The sequence below is a fragment of the Ursus maritimus genome, unplaced genomic scaffold (assembly GCF_017311325.1).
Source record: "Ursus maritimus isolate PB19 unplaced genomic scaffold, ASM1731132v1 scaffold_13, whole genome shotgun sequence".
Classification (NCBI taxonomy): Eukaryota; Metazoa; Chordata; class Mammalia; order Carnivora; family Ursidae; genus Ursus; species Ursus maritimus.
In genome coordinates, this window is record NW_024423675.1 from 8,645,762 (window position 1) to 8,664,024 (window position 18,263).

Consider the following 18,263-nt stretch of genomic DNA (forward strand, 5'->3'; position numbering starts at 1 on the left):
CTGTACCAACTTTCATTCCCACCAACAATGTAGGAGGGATCCCCTTTCTCCACATCCTCTCCAACAATTGTTGTTTCTTGCCTTGTCTATTTTTGCCATTCTAACTGGCGTAAGGTGGTATCTCAGTGTGGTTTTGATTTGAATTTCCCTGATGGCTAATGATTTTGAACATTTTTTCATGTGTCTGTTAGCCATTTGTATGTCTTCCTTGGAAAAGTGTCTGTTCATATCTTCTGCCCATTTTTTGATTTGTTTATTTGTTTCTCGTGTATTGAGTTTGAGAAGTTCTTTGTAGATCTTGGATACTAGTCTTTTATCTGTAGTGTCATTTGCAAATATATTCTCCCATTCCGTGGGCTGCCTCTTAGTTTTTTTGACTGTTTCCTTGGCTGTGCAGAAGCTTTTTATCTTGATGAAGTCCCACAAGTTCATTTTTTCTTTTGTTTCTCTTGCCTTTGGAGATGTGTCATGAAAGAAGTTGCTGTGGCCGATGTCAAAGAGGTTGCAGCCTGTGTTCTCCTCTATGATTTTGATGGATTCCTGTCTCACATCGAGGTCTTTCATCCATTTGGAGTTGATCTTTGTGTATGGTGTGAGAGAGTGGTCAAGTTTCATTGTTTTGCATATAGCTGTCCAATTTTCCCAGCACCATTTATTGAAGAGACTGTCTTTTTTCCACTGGATGTTTTTTCCTGCTTTGTCAAAGATTAGTTGCCCAAAGAGCCGAGGGTCCATTTCTGGGTTCTCTATTCTGTTCTATTGGCCCATGTCAGACAATCTACATTTTAACAAATTCACCTCATCACTCAGATATAAGATGTATGAGGTTGCTGTCCTCGGGAATCAAGGAAAACAGGATCAGGTGCTAGGGAAGCCCCTCAGGGAAGGAGTGGAGATCTGTGTGAACACAAGGGCAAGCTGTGGTGCCTGAGGGAAGCTGAGGTAGACTGGGAAAGGGGGATAAATGCTTGTTATTCAACAAGTTGGTGCAAAACAGATGTTGACTGTGGAAGCAAGAGACCATCTCACTATACTTGTCAAAACATCCCCCCCAACTTACATAGAAGCATCCTATATTTATAGAGAATGTGAATAAAGAACACCCATGTTTAATTCTCATTTGGCAGAAACAAACTCTACTACGATACAGTTGCCCTCTAAGCAGCCACCTGGAAGAATAATTTCCAAGCAATTTGAGTGTCATCCCACAGGGGCTTATAACCTTTGTCTCCTATAGGACAAGTGAAAGACTCAATAAGAGGAGGAAGAGACAAAATAAGGCTTGCTTACCTTTAGTTTTAAGTTTTCATTTCTCCCAAGAATGTAATTATATTCTTATTCCTAATTAAGAAAATTAATCACATCAATTTATCATCTTTCTTCAGTTATTCTGTTTATCTGCCCTTACGTATGGGAGCTTAATAATGAAAGCCATTATTGCCATCAGAATAGCATATTGTGAAATTCCCTTACTATCCCATTATTTTCCTAAATATGTCATTAAAATAAAATCACTTTTTAAAAAAGGAAATAATAAAAATTCCATTAGATTTATTTTTGCTGAGTGCCCTTGGAGTTTTAAGGGCACAAAAATGAAAAATATGTATTTATGAGCACTAAGGGTAGATTTTGAAACCCTGTCATAAGTCCTCTACCCATATATAGCATCATTAGATTAGAGGGGAGGTCAAATCAATTCTGATATGAATGCATATTCCACTCTAACTCCAGGGAAAAAAGGTTGTATCTCTGCAAATCATTTTCTGTGTAGTTTCTATTTTAAGAAAATACATCCTAAAGTGCAAGAATTACTTTTGCAACCTCCCTGTAGACTCTCTCAATGAATAAAACCAAAAAGCTTAGAAGGCTTTTAAGGCATCCCATGATTGCCCTCATTTCCCCCCATTTCAATGATTTTATCTTACATAACTCTACTGTCCCCACAACTCCTACCCTTTCACCCGGCTCCTCTTTATTTGACAGAGAGAGAGAGCACAAGCAGGGGGAGCAGCCAAAGTAGAGGGAGAAGTAGGCTCTCCCCTGAGCAGGGAGCCCGATGTGGGGATCAATCCCAGGACCCTGGGATCATGACCTGAGCCAAAGGCAGATGCTTAACTGACTGAGCCACCCAGGCACCCCCACCTCACCATTCCTAATCACACTGAGATTTACGTTGTGTCTGATAAACTTGATGGGCCAGGGCACCTTACTTGCATGATCCCTCTGAAAGCCAGAAATTCCTGGGAGTTGTAGAGAGTTCTGAAGACTTGGAAACGGGTTGCAATCCAGAGACATTTTTAAATGAGCATTTTTGTTAAATTGTCTAAAGAGATCTCATAACAAAAGTCATACATCTATAAGCTTACAGTAATTTGGTGGGATTTTACTTTTTATCAAATAAACATTCATTTTTGTATCTAATTTTTATTCCCAAATATAAGATTTCTTAAAGATGGCAATAAATTACACAAGTTTTATGCCCACAATATCTGCCTTATTCCCAATATGTTCTGCTTTTATTTACATTTGTTCCTTTGATAAAACTATACCTAGAATCCCCTTTTATTCTCCCAATGTGTGCCACCTTTGTATCTCTGTATATCAAAATACTACTGATCCTTTAATTTTTAGCTCATATGCTATAGCCTCATGAACAATCAATTCTCCAATCAGTATAAATCTCATTTGTACACTCAAACTTCATCTCTCTTTTATTATAAATACTACTATGTCTTAAATCATATGTCATAGGTTATATATATTTTAAGACAAAACCAGTATCTATACATTGTTAAATTTTGTTCTTCAAGACTCAGCTCAGCTCCTTCACAGAGCCTTCTTTATCCTCCCAAATTAGTTAGACGATTCTTCTCTATGGTTCCTCCCACAGTATCCCATACATACCTCTTGCATATTTCTTCCACCACTGTGTTATTGTTCTTGGTATTTTCGTCTGTAGATCAAACTTGGAGGACCTTTATTTCACTGTAGTGTCCCTGGCACACTGTGCATCATAAAATAGGCACTCAAAAGCTGTATTTGAATAAGTGAATAAAAAAAAAAGAAATTATAAATTGTAAAGGACATGTTAACCATTTCAACTTATTCTAAACTTATTTTATTCTGTTGTATCCACATCATTTAAAATGAGAAATAATAGATTAAAGGTACAGTGCACCTGGGTGGCTCAGTCAAGTTAAGCATCTGCCTTCGGCTCAGGTCATAATTTCAGGGTCCTGAGATCGAGTCTTGCATCAGGCTCCCTGCTCAGCAGGGAGTCTGCTTCTCCCTCTATCCTGCCACCCCCGATTGTGTTTTTTCTCTCTCTCTCTCAAATAAATAAAATCTTAAAAAAAAAAGATAAATCTTAAAAAAATAGACTAAACCTACAGTTTGGTAGCTCAGTTTTAGCAGTAACCTGAAATAAGCTACATTTTTTCCCATTTACGATTCTAATTGTTACCAACTTCTTATATCTATAATTTCAATGAATGTAGAAATTACATCTGTTTTGCTCGTAATTTTATTTATGACACAGGAAAATGATGGGCAAAGTAGGTGCTCAGTAATTACATGTTCACTAATCAAATTATAAATATGTCAATCTCTGCCCAAAAAATTTAATCCCAAATAATTAACTAATATAATTACACCCTAACTTTCTGGGTCCATCTCACTACCTTATTATTCTAGATCTAAAAGGAATATTTCCATTCCAAAACACGTCTTCTACATTACTGTCCTATAACGTTTCTTACAGTTTCTCCTCTCTGTATAATGCTATCGATAGTTTTGTGAATTTCGGTACCATCCATCTATTAACATTAGGCCATCATCTATTCACCCATCCATCCACACTTCTAAAAGATAATATCTATGAGAATAGGAACAGAGGAACTATGAGAAATAATCAGAAAACAATTAATAAAAGGGCAATAAATACATACTTACCAATGATTACATGAATGTAAATGAGCTAAACTCTCCAATCAAAAGACATAGAGTGGCTAAATGGGTAAAAAGAAAAAAAAGACCCATCTATATGCTGCCTGTGACAGGCTCACTTGAGAAGTAAGGATGCACACAGACTGAAAGTAAACGGATGCAGAAAGATATTCCATGCAAATGGAAATAAAAAGCTAGTGTAGTTATGTCAGATGAAATAGACTTTTAAACAAAGATTATAATAGACAAAGAAGGGCATTACATAATGATAAAGGGGTCAGTCCAATAAGAAGACATAATACTTGTGGTGCCTGGGTAGCTCAGTCAGTTAAGCATCTGACTCTTGGTTTCAGCTCAGGTCATGATCTCAGGGTGTGAGAGTGAGCCCTGTGTTGGGCTCTGTGCTGGGATTGGAGCCTGCCTGGATTCCCTCTCTCCCTCTCCCTCTGCCCTTTCCCTGCTCTCTATCTCTCTCTCAAAAAATTAAATAAACAAAGAAGACATAACACTTATAAATATATGTGCACACAACATGGGATCACCAAAATGGATAAAGAAAATATTAATGGACCTCAAGGGAGAAATTGCCAGCAATATAATAATAGTAGGGGACATTACTCGATAGATATATCATCCAAACAGAAAGTTAATAAAGAAATATCAACTTTAAATGACACATTAGACCAGATGCACTTAACAGATATATGCAGAATATTTCATCCAAAAGCAACAGAATATACATTCTTTGCAAGTGCATGTGGAACATTCTCCAGAATAAATCACGTTAGGCCACAAAACAAGACTCAATAAATGCAAGATTGAAATCATATCAAGCATCTTTTCTGATCACAATGGTATAAAAGTATAAATCAATTAGAAAACTGGGAAAACCACAAATATTTGGAGATATACATGCTAACAAACAACAAATGGGCCACTGAAGAAATCAAAGAAGAAGTAAAAAATACCTAGAGATAAATAAAAACAGAAATACTAAATACCAAAATCTTTGGAATTTAGTAAAAAAAAAAAAGTGGATCTAAAAGGGAAGATGATAGCAATGCAGGCCTACTTCAAGAAACAAGAAAAATTTCAGAGAAACAATCTAATTTTATACCTAATGGGACTAGAAAAAGAAAAATGAAACCCAAAGTCAGTACAAGGAAGGATATAATGAAGATCAGACCATAAATAAATGAAATAGAAACTACGAAAACAATAGAAAAGTCAATGAAACTAAGAGCTGGCTCTTTGAAAACATAAAATTGACAAACATTTAGCTAGAGTAGCCAAGAAAAAAAAAGACAGGGCTCTGATAAACAAAATCGAAAATAAAAAAGAAGTTACAACTGACACCACAGAAATACAAAGGAACATGATAGGCAACTACAAATAATAATATGCCAACAAATTGGACAACCTAGAAGAAATGGATAAATTCCTAGAAACATACATTCTTTCAATACTAAATCATAACAAAATAGAAAATCTGAATAGACTAATTACTAATAAGGAGATTGAATCAGTAATCAAAAGACTCACTACCGGGGTGCCTCGGTGGCTCAGTTAGTTAAACATCTGCCTTCAGCTCAGGTCATGACCCCAGGATCCTGGGATGGAGCCCTGCATTGGGCTCCCTGTTCAGTGGAAGTCTGCTTCTCCCTCTCTCTTTGCCCCTCCCCCTGCTTGTGCGCTTGCTCTTTCTCTCTCTCTCTCACAGTATCTCTCTCTCAAATAAATTTTTAAAAAATCTTAAAAAAAAATAACAACAACAACAACAACAAAAAACCTCACTACAAACAAAAGTCCAGTATCAGACAACTTCACTGGTGAATCTACCAAACATACAAAGATTTACCACCTATCCTTCTCAAATGTGTCCAAAAAGTGAAAAGAAGGTAACACATCCAAATTCATTTTATGAGGCCAACATTACCCTGATTGCCAAATCCGAGGACACTACCAAAATATATGTGGATAAATGGGCAATATAGGCCAATATCATTGATATACATAGGTGCAAAAATCCTTAACAAAATATTAGCAAACTGAATTCAACAATACATTAAAAGGATCATACACCATGATCAAATCAGATTTATTTCAGGGATGCAAGAATAGTTCAACATCCATAAATCAGTCCATGGGATATACCACATTAACAAACAGAAGACTAGGAAATCATATACTCATCTTGATAGGTGCAGAAAAAGCATTTGATAAAATTTAACATTCCTTTATAGGTGGGAACGCTCAACAAAGTCGGTAGAGAGGGAAAGTACCTAAACAAAATAAAGACCATATATGACAATCCCACAGCTAACATTATGCTCAATGGTGAAAAGCTGAAAGCTTTTTCTCTAAAACCAAGAACAAGACAAGAATGCCCTCTCTATATTTTTACTCAGCATAATTTTGGAAGTCCTAGCTTCAACAATTAAGCAAGAAAAAGAAAAAAAAAAAGACATTCAAATGTATAAGAAAGAAATAAAGCTATCACTATTGGCCAATGACAGTACTGTATATATAGAAAACCCTAAAGACTCAACCAAAAAACTGTTAGAACTAACAAGTGAATTCAATAAAGTAGCAGGATAGAAATCAACATAGAGATCTATGGCATTTCTATATACTACTGATAAATTATCAGAAAGAAACTAAGAAAACAATCCCATTTACAATTACATCAAAAAGAATAAAATACCTAGAAATAAATTTAACCAAGAAGGTGAAAGACCTGTACACTGAAAACTATAAGACACTGATAAAAGAAATTGAAGAAGACACAAATAAATGAAGAGATGTTCTATGCTCATAGATTGGAAGAATTAATATTATTTAAATGCTCATACTCCCCAAAGCCATATACAGATGCAATGCAATGCCTATCAAAATTCCTTATGGTTTGTGTACCACTATTATCACTATTCTACAAATGAAAAGCAAACAAACTGAGGGCTTAGATACCTAAAGTCACTTAAAGAGTAAGGCAAACAAACTGAACTAAAAAGTGTATTGGGTAGAAGTTAAGAAATCTAAGCGGTAGTTTCATCATTGTCATAAGTTGGTTGTGTACTTCTTTTTCTTTTTTTTAAAGATTTTATTTATTTATTCGACAGGATAGAGACAGCCAGCGAGAGAGGGAACACAAGCAGGGGGAGTGGGAGAGGAAGAAGCAGGCTCATAGCGGAGGAGACTGATGTGGGGCTCGATCCCATAACGCTGGGATCACGCCCTGAGCCGAAGGCAGACGCTTAACTGCTGTGCCACCCAGGCGCCCCCGGATGTGTACTTCTATGCAACTCATTTAACTTAATGGACATTGATTGGTTTACCTATACGTTGAGGTTCATCGCTCTATGATGTATTAAGCCAAAATAAGCTACATTGAACTATTACTCTATTTTTTGGGGGGGGAGGTGTCTACTCCTATCACATTTACTAGCAAAGGATATCCTGAATAATGTTGCCATCTCTCAAGAGCACAAAGCAAAATTAGAGCTGAGATGATTACAAAATCCTGTGGACAATCGTAAAAGTGGGACATAACTGACAATTAAGCTGATCTTGGCTAATTCTTAATCAAGAATATCACTAGTTTTAAGTGTAATTCCACAATTCTTTTTTTTAAAAAAGATATATTTATTTGAAAGAGAGAGGAAGAGTGTGGGGGGGTAGAAAGGACAGAAGCAGAGGAAGAGAGAAACTCAAGCAGACGCCATGCTGAGCACAGAGGCCAACATGCGGCTCAATTTCACGACCCTGAGATCATGACCTGAGTCAAAACCAAGAGTCGGACACTTAACTGACTACGCCATCCAGGCACCCCAATAAATTCTTGATTATCACCACTCCTTCTCTTCCTTCTTTGATACCTTTGCAACAACTAATGGGAGATGGAAAGTCAGGGGTGGGTGTGTCAAATTTACAATTAGGACAACAGTCATCATATGTAGAGTATTTATTAAGCGTAAATATTATGTTGCGGACTTGATACACAGAATCTCATTTGATAATAACTTTGCAAGGTAATTATTAACATCTTCATTTTATACACCAGGAAAAAGAGGCTTACAGGTGAATTATTTGCCTAGAGTCACTGGTATGAACTGAATTGTATCCCCTCAAAATTTGTATGTTGAATTGCTAATCCCCAATGCAGCTGTATTTGGAGATAGGGCCTTTAAGGAGGCAATTAACATTAAATGAGATTATAGGGTATGGCCCTAATCTAATAGGACTGGTGTTCTTCAAGGATGAAGAAGATATCTGAGATGTACACAGACAGAGAAAGGTCATATGAAGACATAGTAAGAAGATGGCTATCAGCAAGTCAGGAAGAAAGGCCTTAGGAGAAATCAACCCTGCCAGAACTTTGATCTTGGACTTCCAGACTCTAGAACTGTAAGAAAACAAATGTCTGGAGTTTAAGCCGTGCAGTTTATGTTACTTTGTTATGACAGCCCTAGTAGACTAATACAGTCACAACTAATAAACACTGGAACTATTGAAGTTAAATTGAACTTAGGCCCATTTGACCTTCTTGCTCCAAGGTCATGCTGAAAAAAATGACCCAACACTCTGCATAATCATTATCTGTGTTCAGTTTATGAAATATTCAGTGTCTGTGATTTTTAAATAGGCAAGTCCTTTCCTGCTACCCCAAAGTAGCAATAGGGTAAAAATCTAAATAATTTCAAATTAAATTAACAAAAAGTCTTTGCAATAAGGTTTTATAAGCCTAATGCCTGAGTCTTAGAATGATTTCTTTAATGATTAAAATGGCAACACAGGGAAATGCTATAAAAAAATTGAGAATAATTCGATATAGAACAGAGAAGAAAATATATGGTGGATATGATTTTCATTTCCTTTTATATGTAAAAAGAAATTCAATATGCCATACATACTAGAATAATTAGCATATATTATAAATAACTGAATTACCTTGAGTTCCATTTATTAGTAGGATTTTTCTTAGAAATGATTTTTTTTCCCATTATGGTACATTATAAGCTTTCAGAAAGCTCTATCAAGGTCAGGTTTCTGCTCACAAAGCATATTGTAGGTAGACACATAAGATAGAAAGCAAAATGTAGTCAAATATACTCTGGAACTGGAAATTAGAGAACAAAGATTATTGAAAAAATAGGACTCATACATTTCTTTCCATAAGACAATAATATGGCAATGAAGCAAGCTTTTGTTTGTGTGATCAAACTAAATCATTAAATTTATGGAAATTTTAGGACAAATGAATATTTGAATCAATCAATTTCTTTAGAGTAAATTTTCCTTTGATTTTTTTAGGCTAGAATTAGCCTAAAAGTGTATTTAGTTTGATTATCTGATTTCCAGGATTTAGTATCTCAACTGGATGAGATTGACTTAGAGCTTTTGATAAAAGAAATATTCATGCAATTCATTGGGAGACTATGTTACTGGTTAACTCACACTAGACCAGGACACCTGGATTCAACTTCTAGCCCAGTCACCATCTTGTTCTGTGCCTTTCAATGGCTTACCTAAACTTTTTCTGCTCATTTTACTCACCTATACAATTAAAATAAGAGGTGATTGCCTATATGTTCCCCTCTAGTTTTATAATTTTATGGTTATAAAGAAAGTATTTAATATCTGGTATGCCAAGTCTACACTCTGTCTTCCTTGCTGAAGTGACCCTGAAAATCATGTTTGAGATGAATGAATCACAGGGTAAAAGTAGGCTAGATCCCTGTGTTATCTGATAGAGAAATAAAATACTGTGCTATTTCACTGTGAAATAATGTGAAATTTCACTGAAATTTCAGGATATATATATGTTAACACAGCAGAGCTAAGACTATTCTGACTAATAAAAATCTATACCTGAATTGTGCCCCCCTTCCCCAGATTCATTTGTTAAATCCCTAGCACCCAGTACAATTGGATTTGGAAATAGAGCTTTTAGAAGATAATAAAAGATAAATGTGGTCATAAAGGTGGAGTCCTAATCGGATAGATTGGTGGCCTTATAAGAAGAGGAAGAGGGAGAGCATGCACTGAGGAAATGCCATGTGAGGACAAAGCAAGAAGGTGGCCATGTATAAGTCAGGAAGAGAGCTCTCGCTAGAACCAAACCATGCTGGCACCCGGATCTCAAACTTCCAGCCTCCAGAACTGTAAGAAAATAAAGTTCCATTGTTTAATCCACCCAGCAATGGATTTTGTTATGACAGTCTAAGCTAATACATCCCCATATAGTCGTTTAACAACTAAATTTAGTAATGTGTATAAACACCAAACTGGTAGCATATACTTACTGAAGACTAGTTCCCTTATTCTCTTTTTTATATAAATCTCTTTTGAAAATGACCATTATAAGAAATTTGTTAAGGGAAATAAATACTCCTCTTTTGCCCATCTCCTTTCCTTATAATTAAAATATGATCAAGTCTCTAAATAAACTTGAATGTAAATTTTGGTACTAAAATTAGATAGCTATCTTTCATTATCTAAGTAGAAATATCATTTTTTATATTTTACTGTCAAAAATTTAAACAAGTTATTTTATTTAGTACTTAAAACAGACTATTTCGAGAAAAAAATTTGATACATTTTATTATTCAGTATGCAGACTCTTGCTAAAATTTAATCTTGTAAAATGTGATTTCCATTTTGACAATTTCAAGTTTGTAGTTAACTGATGCTGCTTTGGTAAAAGAAATATATATATTCAGCAGTTTTTCTCCCATGTCATTTGAAAATATACAAGAAGAAACATATTAACTATATTTTTCCAAATGTACAGATTATGTATAATAATGAATTATTTTATGAAAAATGTGTACTGTGAGTTTAATAATGCAATTAATCTGAACAGATGATTTTTGGCTAATACACATGGAAAATACACTATAAACTTTAGAATGTCTTTTGACTGTGAAAAATTCACATATTTCTCTATATTGTTTACATGTCTTAGCTCTTAAATTTAATGCTTCATGAATTTTGCCATTTTGTAAAAACATATCTCCATACATCCCATCAATTCACTGGAATTACTTATTTCAATCAGATTGCTTTTATTACAAACATTAGTATGAGTTTTAAACATTCAAATGCACAGTCTACTTTCTAGATGAATATTCTGCTTTTACTACCTGCCCTTGTTCAGTGTTCATTTAGCCTTTATTTTTTTATTATATTTATTTATTTCTGTTTATAAACAAAAATTATGGAGAATTTTCACTCCCATGGAGACATCAGCTTCTCTTAATACCCTCTTTAAATCTTTTTATCACTTATCCGTGCCTTTTTTTTAAAACAGACAGTATGTCAACTATAAATTCCTTGAGCAATAGAACCGTATTTGTAAAATCTTCAACTGCCCTCTACAAACCCTCTTGTGATATTTGTTCTTCAGCTTTTGTTTAGAATTGTCCTTTGTTGGATGTGGTTTAAGGCCAAGACTATTAATTGACCTTGAATTGAATTGAATTGAATTGAATTGAATTGAATTGAATTGAGACAATTATTTACTGAAGACCAGTGAGTTTAAGAACAGATCATAGGAAATTTGAGGCTCTGATTCAGGTTAGACACTGTTAGGACAGTGTCTTATTAAATCTCTTATTTCCTTATACCTGGGAGCATATCTCTTTAGTTTTTCTTCAATCAAAAAGCCCATGTGTCTTCTAAGTCACAGCTCTGGCAGGAACAGAACACTTTAGTTTTTCTTCATTCAAAAAGCCCATGTGTCTTCTAAGTCACAGCTCTGGCAGGAACAGAACACTCTACTTCACTCCCTTGTTGCCTAAGGGAGTCTCCTTCAGTTATACTTCTACTACCTGTTCACCACACTTCATCCATCACCCGGTCATGGTCCTAGATTGTTTTGCTTCATTGGCTCTTGGAGGGACTTGAATGCCACTCATGGTCTTGTTGATTCTTTGTGTCCTCCCTCCATCACTTCAAACATTGCCATATTTTGCAATGGGCTTTCATAGTTTGTTTTGTAGCTGTAGCTATTTTCATGTGTTATTGAGGAGAAAGGTTATTTCCTTTTTCTTGGAAATAGAGGATTAAAAGTATTCATACATAACCACCTTTAATCAAAAACTATTGACAGTTTTAGAAGGAAACTTTCATTATTTTAGGGGGTTGAAGAATTGTTTGATTTTTGAATCATATAGACAGGGCTAAATATCAGTATCTTTAGATAAGGCTCTACCACATAATATCATTAGCCACTGGACAAAATGACCATCCTGCCAATTTTTCTTTAAGGATTGAGAGGAGATTATTTCAATTACCATGTTGTTCTGCCCTTGTCAACTTTTTCTGGAATGGTAGAGCCAAGAAATTATCTTAAAATAAGAGAATAGGTGGTAGGAAGGGAGAACTAAAATTCTCCATGAGCTAAGAATGTCTACCAATGAAAACATATCAAAATCTCTTCAACTCTTAGTTTCATCTGCTTAGTTCACTACATAATTTACACTCTAGACCTACTTGCTTTCTTCTCTCAAAGGGTAATATCCAATGAGTCCTAAAAAATAATTTGGATACTTTTTCAGTGCTGGAGTTTCATTGATGTCATCTCTTCCTGATTTTAAAGATTTTTGTGTGTGAGTTTGTGTTCTTTATGTGTAGAATTCTATGACCAAACAATAAAAATTACTAAAAGGAATTTTCATGGTGTGGACGTGGAGGAGAGACAAATAATAATGGCCCAGTACACCCGCGCTATATTAAGCAGTGTTCTATAATAACACATGGTTACTAAAGATTTCATTCATTCTTGTAATTAAAAGGAAAGAAAACCAAGGTGTTAATAATGTGGAAAAACTTGGAGATAAACAAAAAACAATTAAATAGCTTCATACAATCAATTGTATTAGCAATAAAAACAAAACAACTATTAATTTTCCGCTGACACACTGAGCTTCTGTCAATATACAATGTGAGTCTGTTTACACCTTGGCAGATGGTTCCTCAGGCAGTAAACTGGGGAAAACACATTTATAAAGGAGTTTTCAAAACAAAACAAAGCAAAACAAAAATATATCAACAGCAGAATTTTATGCTTTCTCCTAACGGAGCTGTGGCTCTTGCCAATAAATATGAAGAGACATCCTGGTTAGAATCAGAACATGAAATAAGATGTACATTGGAAATCCAATCTGAGGTTTAAAAATTAACCCATATAAATAAAAATCTTCTCTGTAGGCTTCTAACTAATATTTTACTTATAAGATTAAAGGCATAAATTCCTATTTCCTGCAGTGACCCTTAATTTCAAAAACTCGAGAATGTTAATAAAACACAACCACAATCCTGCCATTTCATCCCCCAAGAACAGTGCGACCTCACATGAGCTAGTATAACTCTTAGGAGAAAATTCTCCGAGTATAGAAAATGGGGATAAGTGTCTTTACTGTTGCCTGGAGGTTACTTTTCAAGCCCTGCTGAATTCGCCTTGAATGGGCATCCAGAAGTTTCCCTCTCCTTTGATGTCCTTCCTTTTTCCCCTTTCATTTTTGTATCCTGCTGCTGTGTGGTTTCTCTCATTCATGTTAGAAAGTCCTCTTTTGGCTGGATCTTCACATTCTTCAGAGTGGAGCACTCTTGGGATAAGTCTCTATCAATGTGGGGAGTCTCCCTCATAGCTTTACTTTATACGACCCCTCTCCCTGAGTTGTGGGGTGAGGGCTTAAAGGCACAGGGGAAATGAAGGGGTTCCAGAAGAGGTAGAGGTCCATGTGGACACAGTTTTATAGACAACTCCAACCTGCCCCATAATCTTTGTGTTTCCATCCCCTTGAATATTTCTCTATGCATATTCTTTAGTGAAATTGAAGTTTAGTGGGGTGCCTGGCTGGCTAAGTTGGTAGAGCATGCAACTCTTGATCTTGGGATTGTGAGTTCAAGGCCCATGTTGGGTGTAAAGCTTACTTAAAAAAACAAAAACAAAAACTGAAGTTTAGAAAATAAAAGCTAAAATCCAAATGAACTTAGGAAGCCAAGACCTCAGATTTTGATATCTTTTTCAGTGATTTAGAACAGATCTTGATTTTATGGGAAGCTGAAAAAGTCCATAGTCCAATTAAAAAAAAAAAAGTTAACTTTTAAGGACTTCTTTAAATAATAACATATTCATAGGGTTCAAGTTTCAAGAGGTACAAAACAATATTAAATGGAAATTCTCCCTCTCATGGAGTCTCTTCTTTGGAAGAAATCAGTATTATCATTTTCCAAACAGACTTTTTAAAGGTAGAAGCAAAAGCATGATTTTTTAAGTCCTAGCATATGGGTCCACAAGAGTAATTATGTGTTGAGTTCATAGTAAGTACAGATTTTTATCACTTCAGACCAAGAAAATTCATTGAATCAGAGTTGATTTCTATGGAAGCATTCCAGAAGGCCCATCAGAGTATTATCCAATCTATCATGTTATATCCATTCTCCTGGCCCTACTTTCTTCCCTCTCCTAACCCCCATTATTTTCTCTCTACACAGAGGAATTGCTTAATGGAAGGAAGAGTATAGAATTCAGAACAAGGCTAAACTTAGACTGCTGCTGTTATTTCTTCATAGGCAGTAAAAAAGGTGAATGATGGGAAAATAATTTGAGTTACTTAGAAGAAAGGCGTTACGTAAACACTTTTTACTGTATAATCACGTTTACAACCAGAATACAAGAGAAGGATAGAAATCTTGGCTAGCACCCAGAGGCACCTGGGTGGTTTAGTTGGTTAAGTGGCTGGCTCTTCATTTAGGCTTGGGTCATGATCTCAGGGTCCTGGGATCTAGCTTCATGTCAGGCTCCATCCTTGGTGGGGAGTCTGCTTGAGATTCTCCCTCCCCCCCGCCCCTCACCCCCAAAACAAATGAATAAATCTTTAAAAAAACAAAAAAAGGAAATCTTGGCTAGCACCCATAAGTCACAGCTCTTATATTTTAGGAGGAATGAAAATTCTTCTACAAGGTGATTAAGGACTTTGTAACTGACATCAAGTATCCATCCTCAGAGGCAGAAACTTGTGAAGAGTACAAAATTTCCTAGAGCTCATTTTTCCCCAACTCCTCATTTAGTTTCTGTCACAAACTTTATCTCCAGAAAAATCATGGTCTATGGAAAATCAAATGTTAGAAAAAGACAGTGAGAACTATAGTACGGACAAAGGAGAAAATAACAAGTAGGAATCTAAGTTAATAATATTTAGCATCATTTCTGAAATCTTAAAGGCAGGTATAGGTATTGTCTTGCCAACAGAGCAGGGTGGATGGATAATAACTTGTTAACAGGTCTCGACTTTTAAAAACAGAAAACATAATGTAATGAGCAAATTCCTAATAAACTAACAAGATAATAAATACTTAATAATTTAGTTGCCATTCTAATACTTTTTTACAAGTGCTCCTTTTAACTTCAATATACCTATGACAATATTTGCCAACAGAGAAATTCCATTTTTGAAACAATAAACAATGAAAACATCATTGTATCAATCATCACGATAGGGAAAAATTATTAACCCCTCTAACCAAATATAAGTGACGTTATGGTGGTGATAGAGAATTAGAGCCTGCTGTCTCATCACCTGTATGAAACAGATGATTCCAAAAGTCCCAGTAGAATTAAAGTATGTAGTTCTGTTATTTGACCAAATCACCTCTGTAGTATTCTTAAAAGAATACTTGTGTGTGTGTAACAATGACTTTTAAACAATTGTCAACACTAAGATATATCAAAAATCTATTTATATACTAAACATTCCTTATTATAAAAAGATATCGGCCTTAACCAAGCAGTGTTGCCCACGCTGCATTTTCTCTCAGCGGAAACTGGGCCAGATTTTTCATTTGCCTCTCCAGAGTACTTCCGAGAATGCGGATAACCAGCGAGGCAGTTAGGATGACTAGGTAATTAATAAGGAATGGCCCTGCCATTCCCAGCAACAGCTGTGCGGGTTTGCTTCAAAACATGCCAGCAAACAGACTAATGCAGATTAGAAAGACTCCGGCTCTTTCCAGAAGCACTGCTTAGATATCAGATATGTCCATACTCATGGTAATTTTCAATACATTGAATAAAATATTCAAGAAAAGAAGTCTAGAAAAGCTATCATACAGAGCAATACACGTTGCTACCTGTTTTCTGGGTACACCTTGACTGATCCTGCCAAAACCTTCATTTGCTTCCTAGAAGAATAAAACACAATAGAGAACTTAGCTGTCTCAACTCTGAAAGCAATCAAGTGCTTGATAAAAGATGAAGGAGCTCACATTTTTTAGAGTATGTTTGTTCTCTCATCATCTCAGTTCCCTTGTTGCCATGGTCACCTTTCAGCACAGCAGACCTCTCCGCTAGCACCACTTTGATGTGGCAACCTTACTTCCTGTACATTTCCTTGTCTAGTTTTTGTGTCTCCCACTTTCCCTGACCAGCACCACTTCTTTCCATTTGTAATACAGGCTGGCAAAAAGAAAGACATTGGAGATGCCAATGAGTTGTTTTAAAACTACAGGCGTGAAACGAAGGCCCCTCAGTCTTTATAGACATTATCTGTCTTGTATTATATAGCAATGAAGTGAAAGCAAGATTCTCCTAGTGTCTGCACTACATTGTGAGTCCAAACACCCATTATAGAGCCTAGGCACTACAATTGGTCTTTTAATTATATCTATAGCCTGATTATGAAGAGAAACTAAATATGGTGGTAGCGTGCCAGTGGAGGATGTTTTACTAGTTTACACAGACAGTAGTTCCTGAATATATCCTTCAGAAAGAAGGGAAGAGATGGTGCCTAAGGATAAACCAGGGTTCCAAATGTACATAGTGCCTGATGTCTTCAGATTTATACATTCTTTCAGGCACAGACATACTATGTGAGTTTTTAGAGGACTCAGAACACTTGAAATTAAATGATATAAGGAGGTTACTTAGGATGGCCACAGAGTCAGAGATAACCCTCAGGAGGAATTATTAAAGATGATATGTGAGTATGTTCTTAAAATAGTTCTTTTCCTTGCTGTTCTGATGTCACATGGTCTCTTAAAGTGCTATTTGTCCAACTAAGCAAATTTTGTTATTTTTAACAGCATATCTTCCTGGGCTGGCAAAATTATAATTGTTATTTTATGCTGTATTATTTGGTTTGTTAGGGTTTGATTTTTGCTGCTGGTGCTCCTTTTACGCAAGCTGTCCATTTTTAACTACTGTTAGTTGGATATACTTATGCCTGGAGGTTATTTTTAACAAAAAAGCACAGAGAACTGAAAAACAAATGAGATCCGTGTATTTGTGAGGTTTTTAAAGTGAAAGGTAGTAAAGATTATAGGTATTATCTTTCTACATTTATAAGACAGTCTACAAGTAAGAAACGTTTTTCCCAATCATCTGAAATAAAAAATTTACAAAAAGTAAGGTTGTAAATATCTGGTCTTTATGCTTAAGGACAAAAGCAAGAATGTAGCTTATTTTAAAAGGTAGAGCCATATTTATCTGTTTACATTTAATAATTCACAAGATTTTTAACTCAAAGAACTGATAGGGCAAGGAATTTCCAAACAATTTGATTTGGCATATTTATATTCAGGAAATAATTTTTTAAAAAAAGCTTTACACAAATCAAATTACCCCTTCCTAAAGGAGACTACAAAGGTTCCTAAAATCACAATCTGTTGGACTTGTGGTAAATTGTGAAAAATCAGTACTTTATGAACTGGAGAAAAACACCATTTATAGTGGTTGAAAATCAATTTTATCTTTTATGTCGTTGGTGAAGAAATATTCCTCATGCTAGAGAACTGGGCATTCCAATTCTATTTTCTCCTTCTACTTGTCATTTTTATTAATGCCAAGACAAGGCACCCATGTACTCTTATGGATGCTCAGTGAAGATGGTAAAAGAGTTAATATCTTCAAAAACTTAGCTTTCTTTTGTAGTATAGTGTAGTCTAGACACTGAAAGTATCACAGACTCACAGAATAATCTACCTTCATTTCCCCCTTGTAATGTAGCCTGGGAATATTTCTTCTAATATCCAATGACACATATATGTGTATATAATATAATTGTATTAAACTACTGATACTATTGTAAATGTTTCTTCCCATGGTGTAGAAAGCACTGGAGATATTAATGCTGACCAAATACTCTGAGGGATGTGTCTTTAATGCAGTGGTTCTCAACTAGTGATGATTTTGCCCCCTTAGGAGAAATCTGGCAATGTCTCTAGGCAAATATACCCCAGGAGCAAAACCATTTCCAGTTGAGAACCACTGCTTTAGAGGACAGATTACATTGTCACAAAACCTTGACTACTTGGAT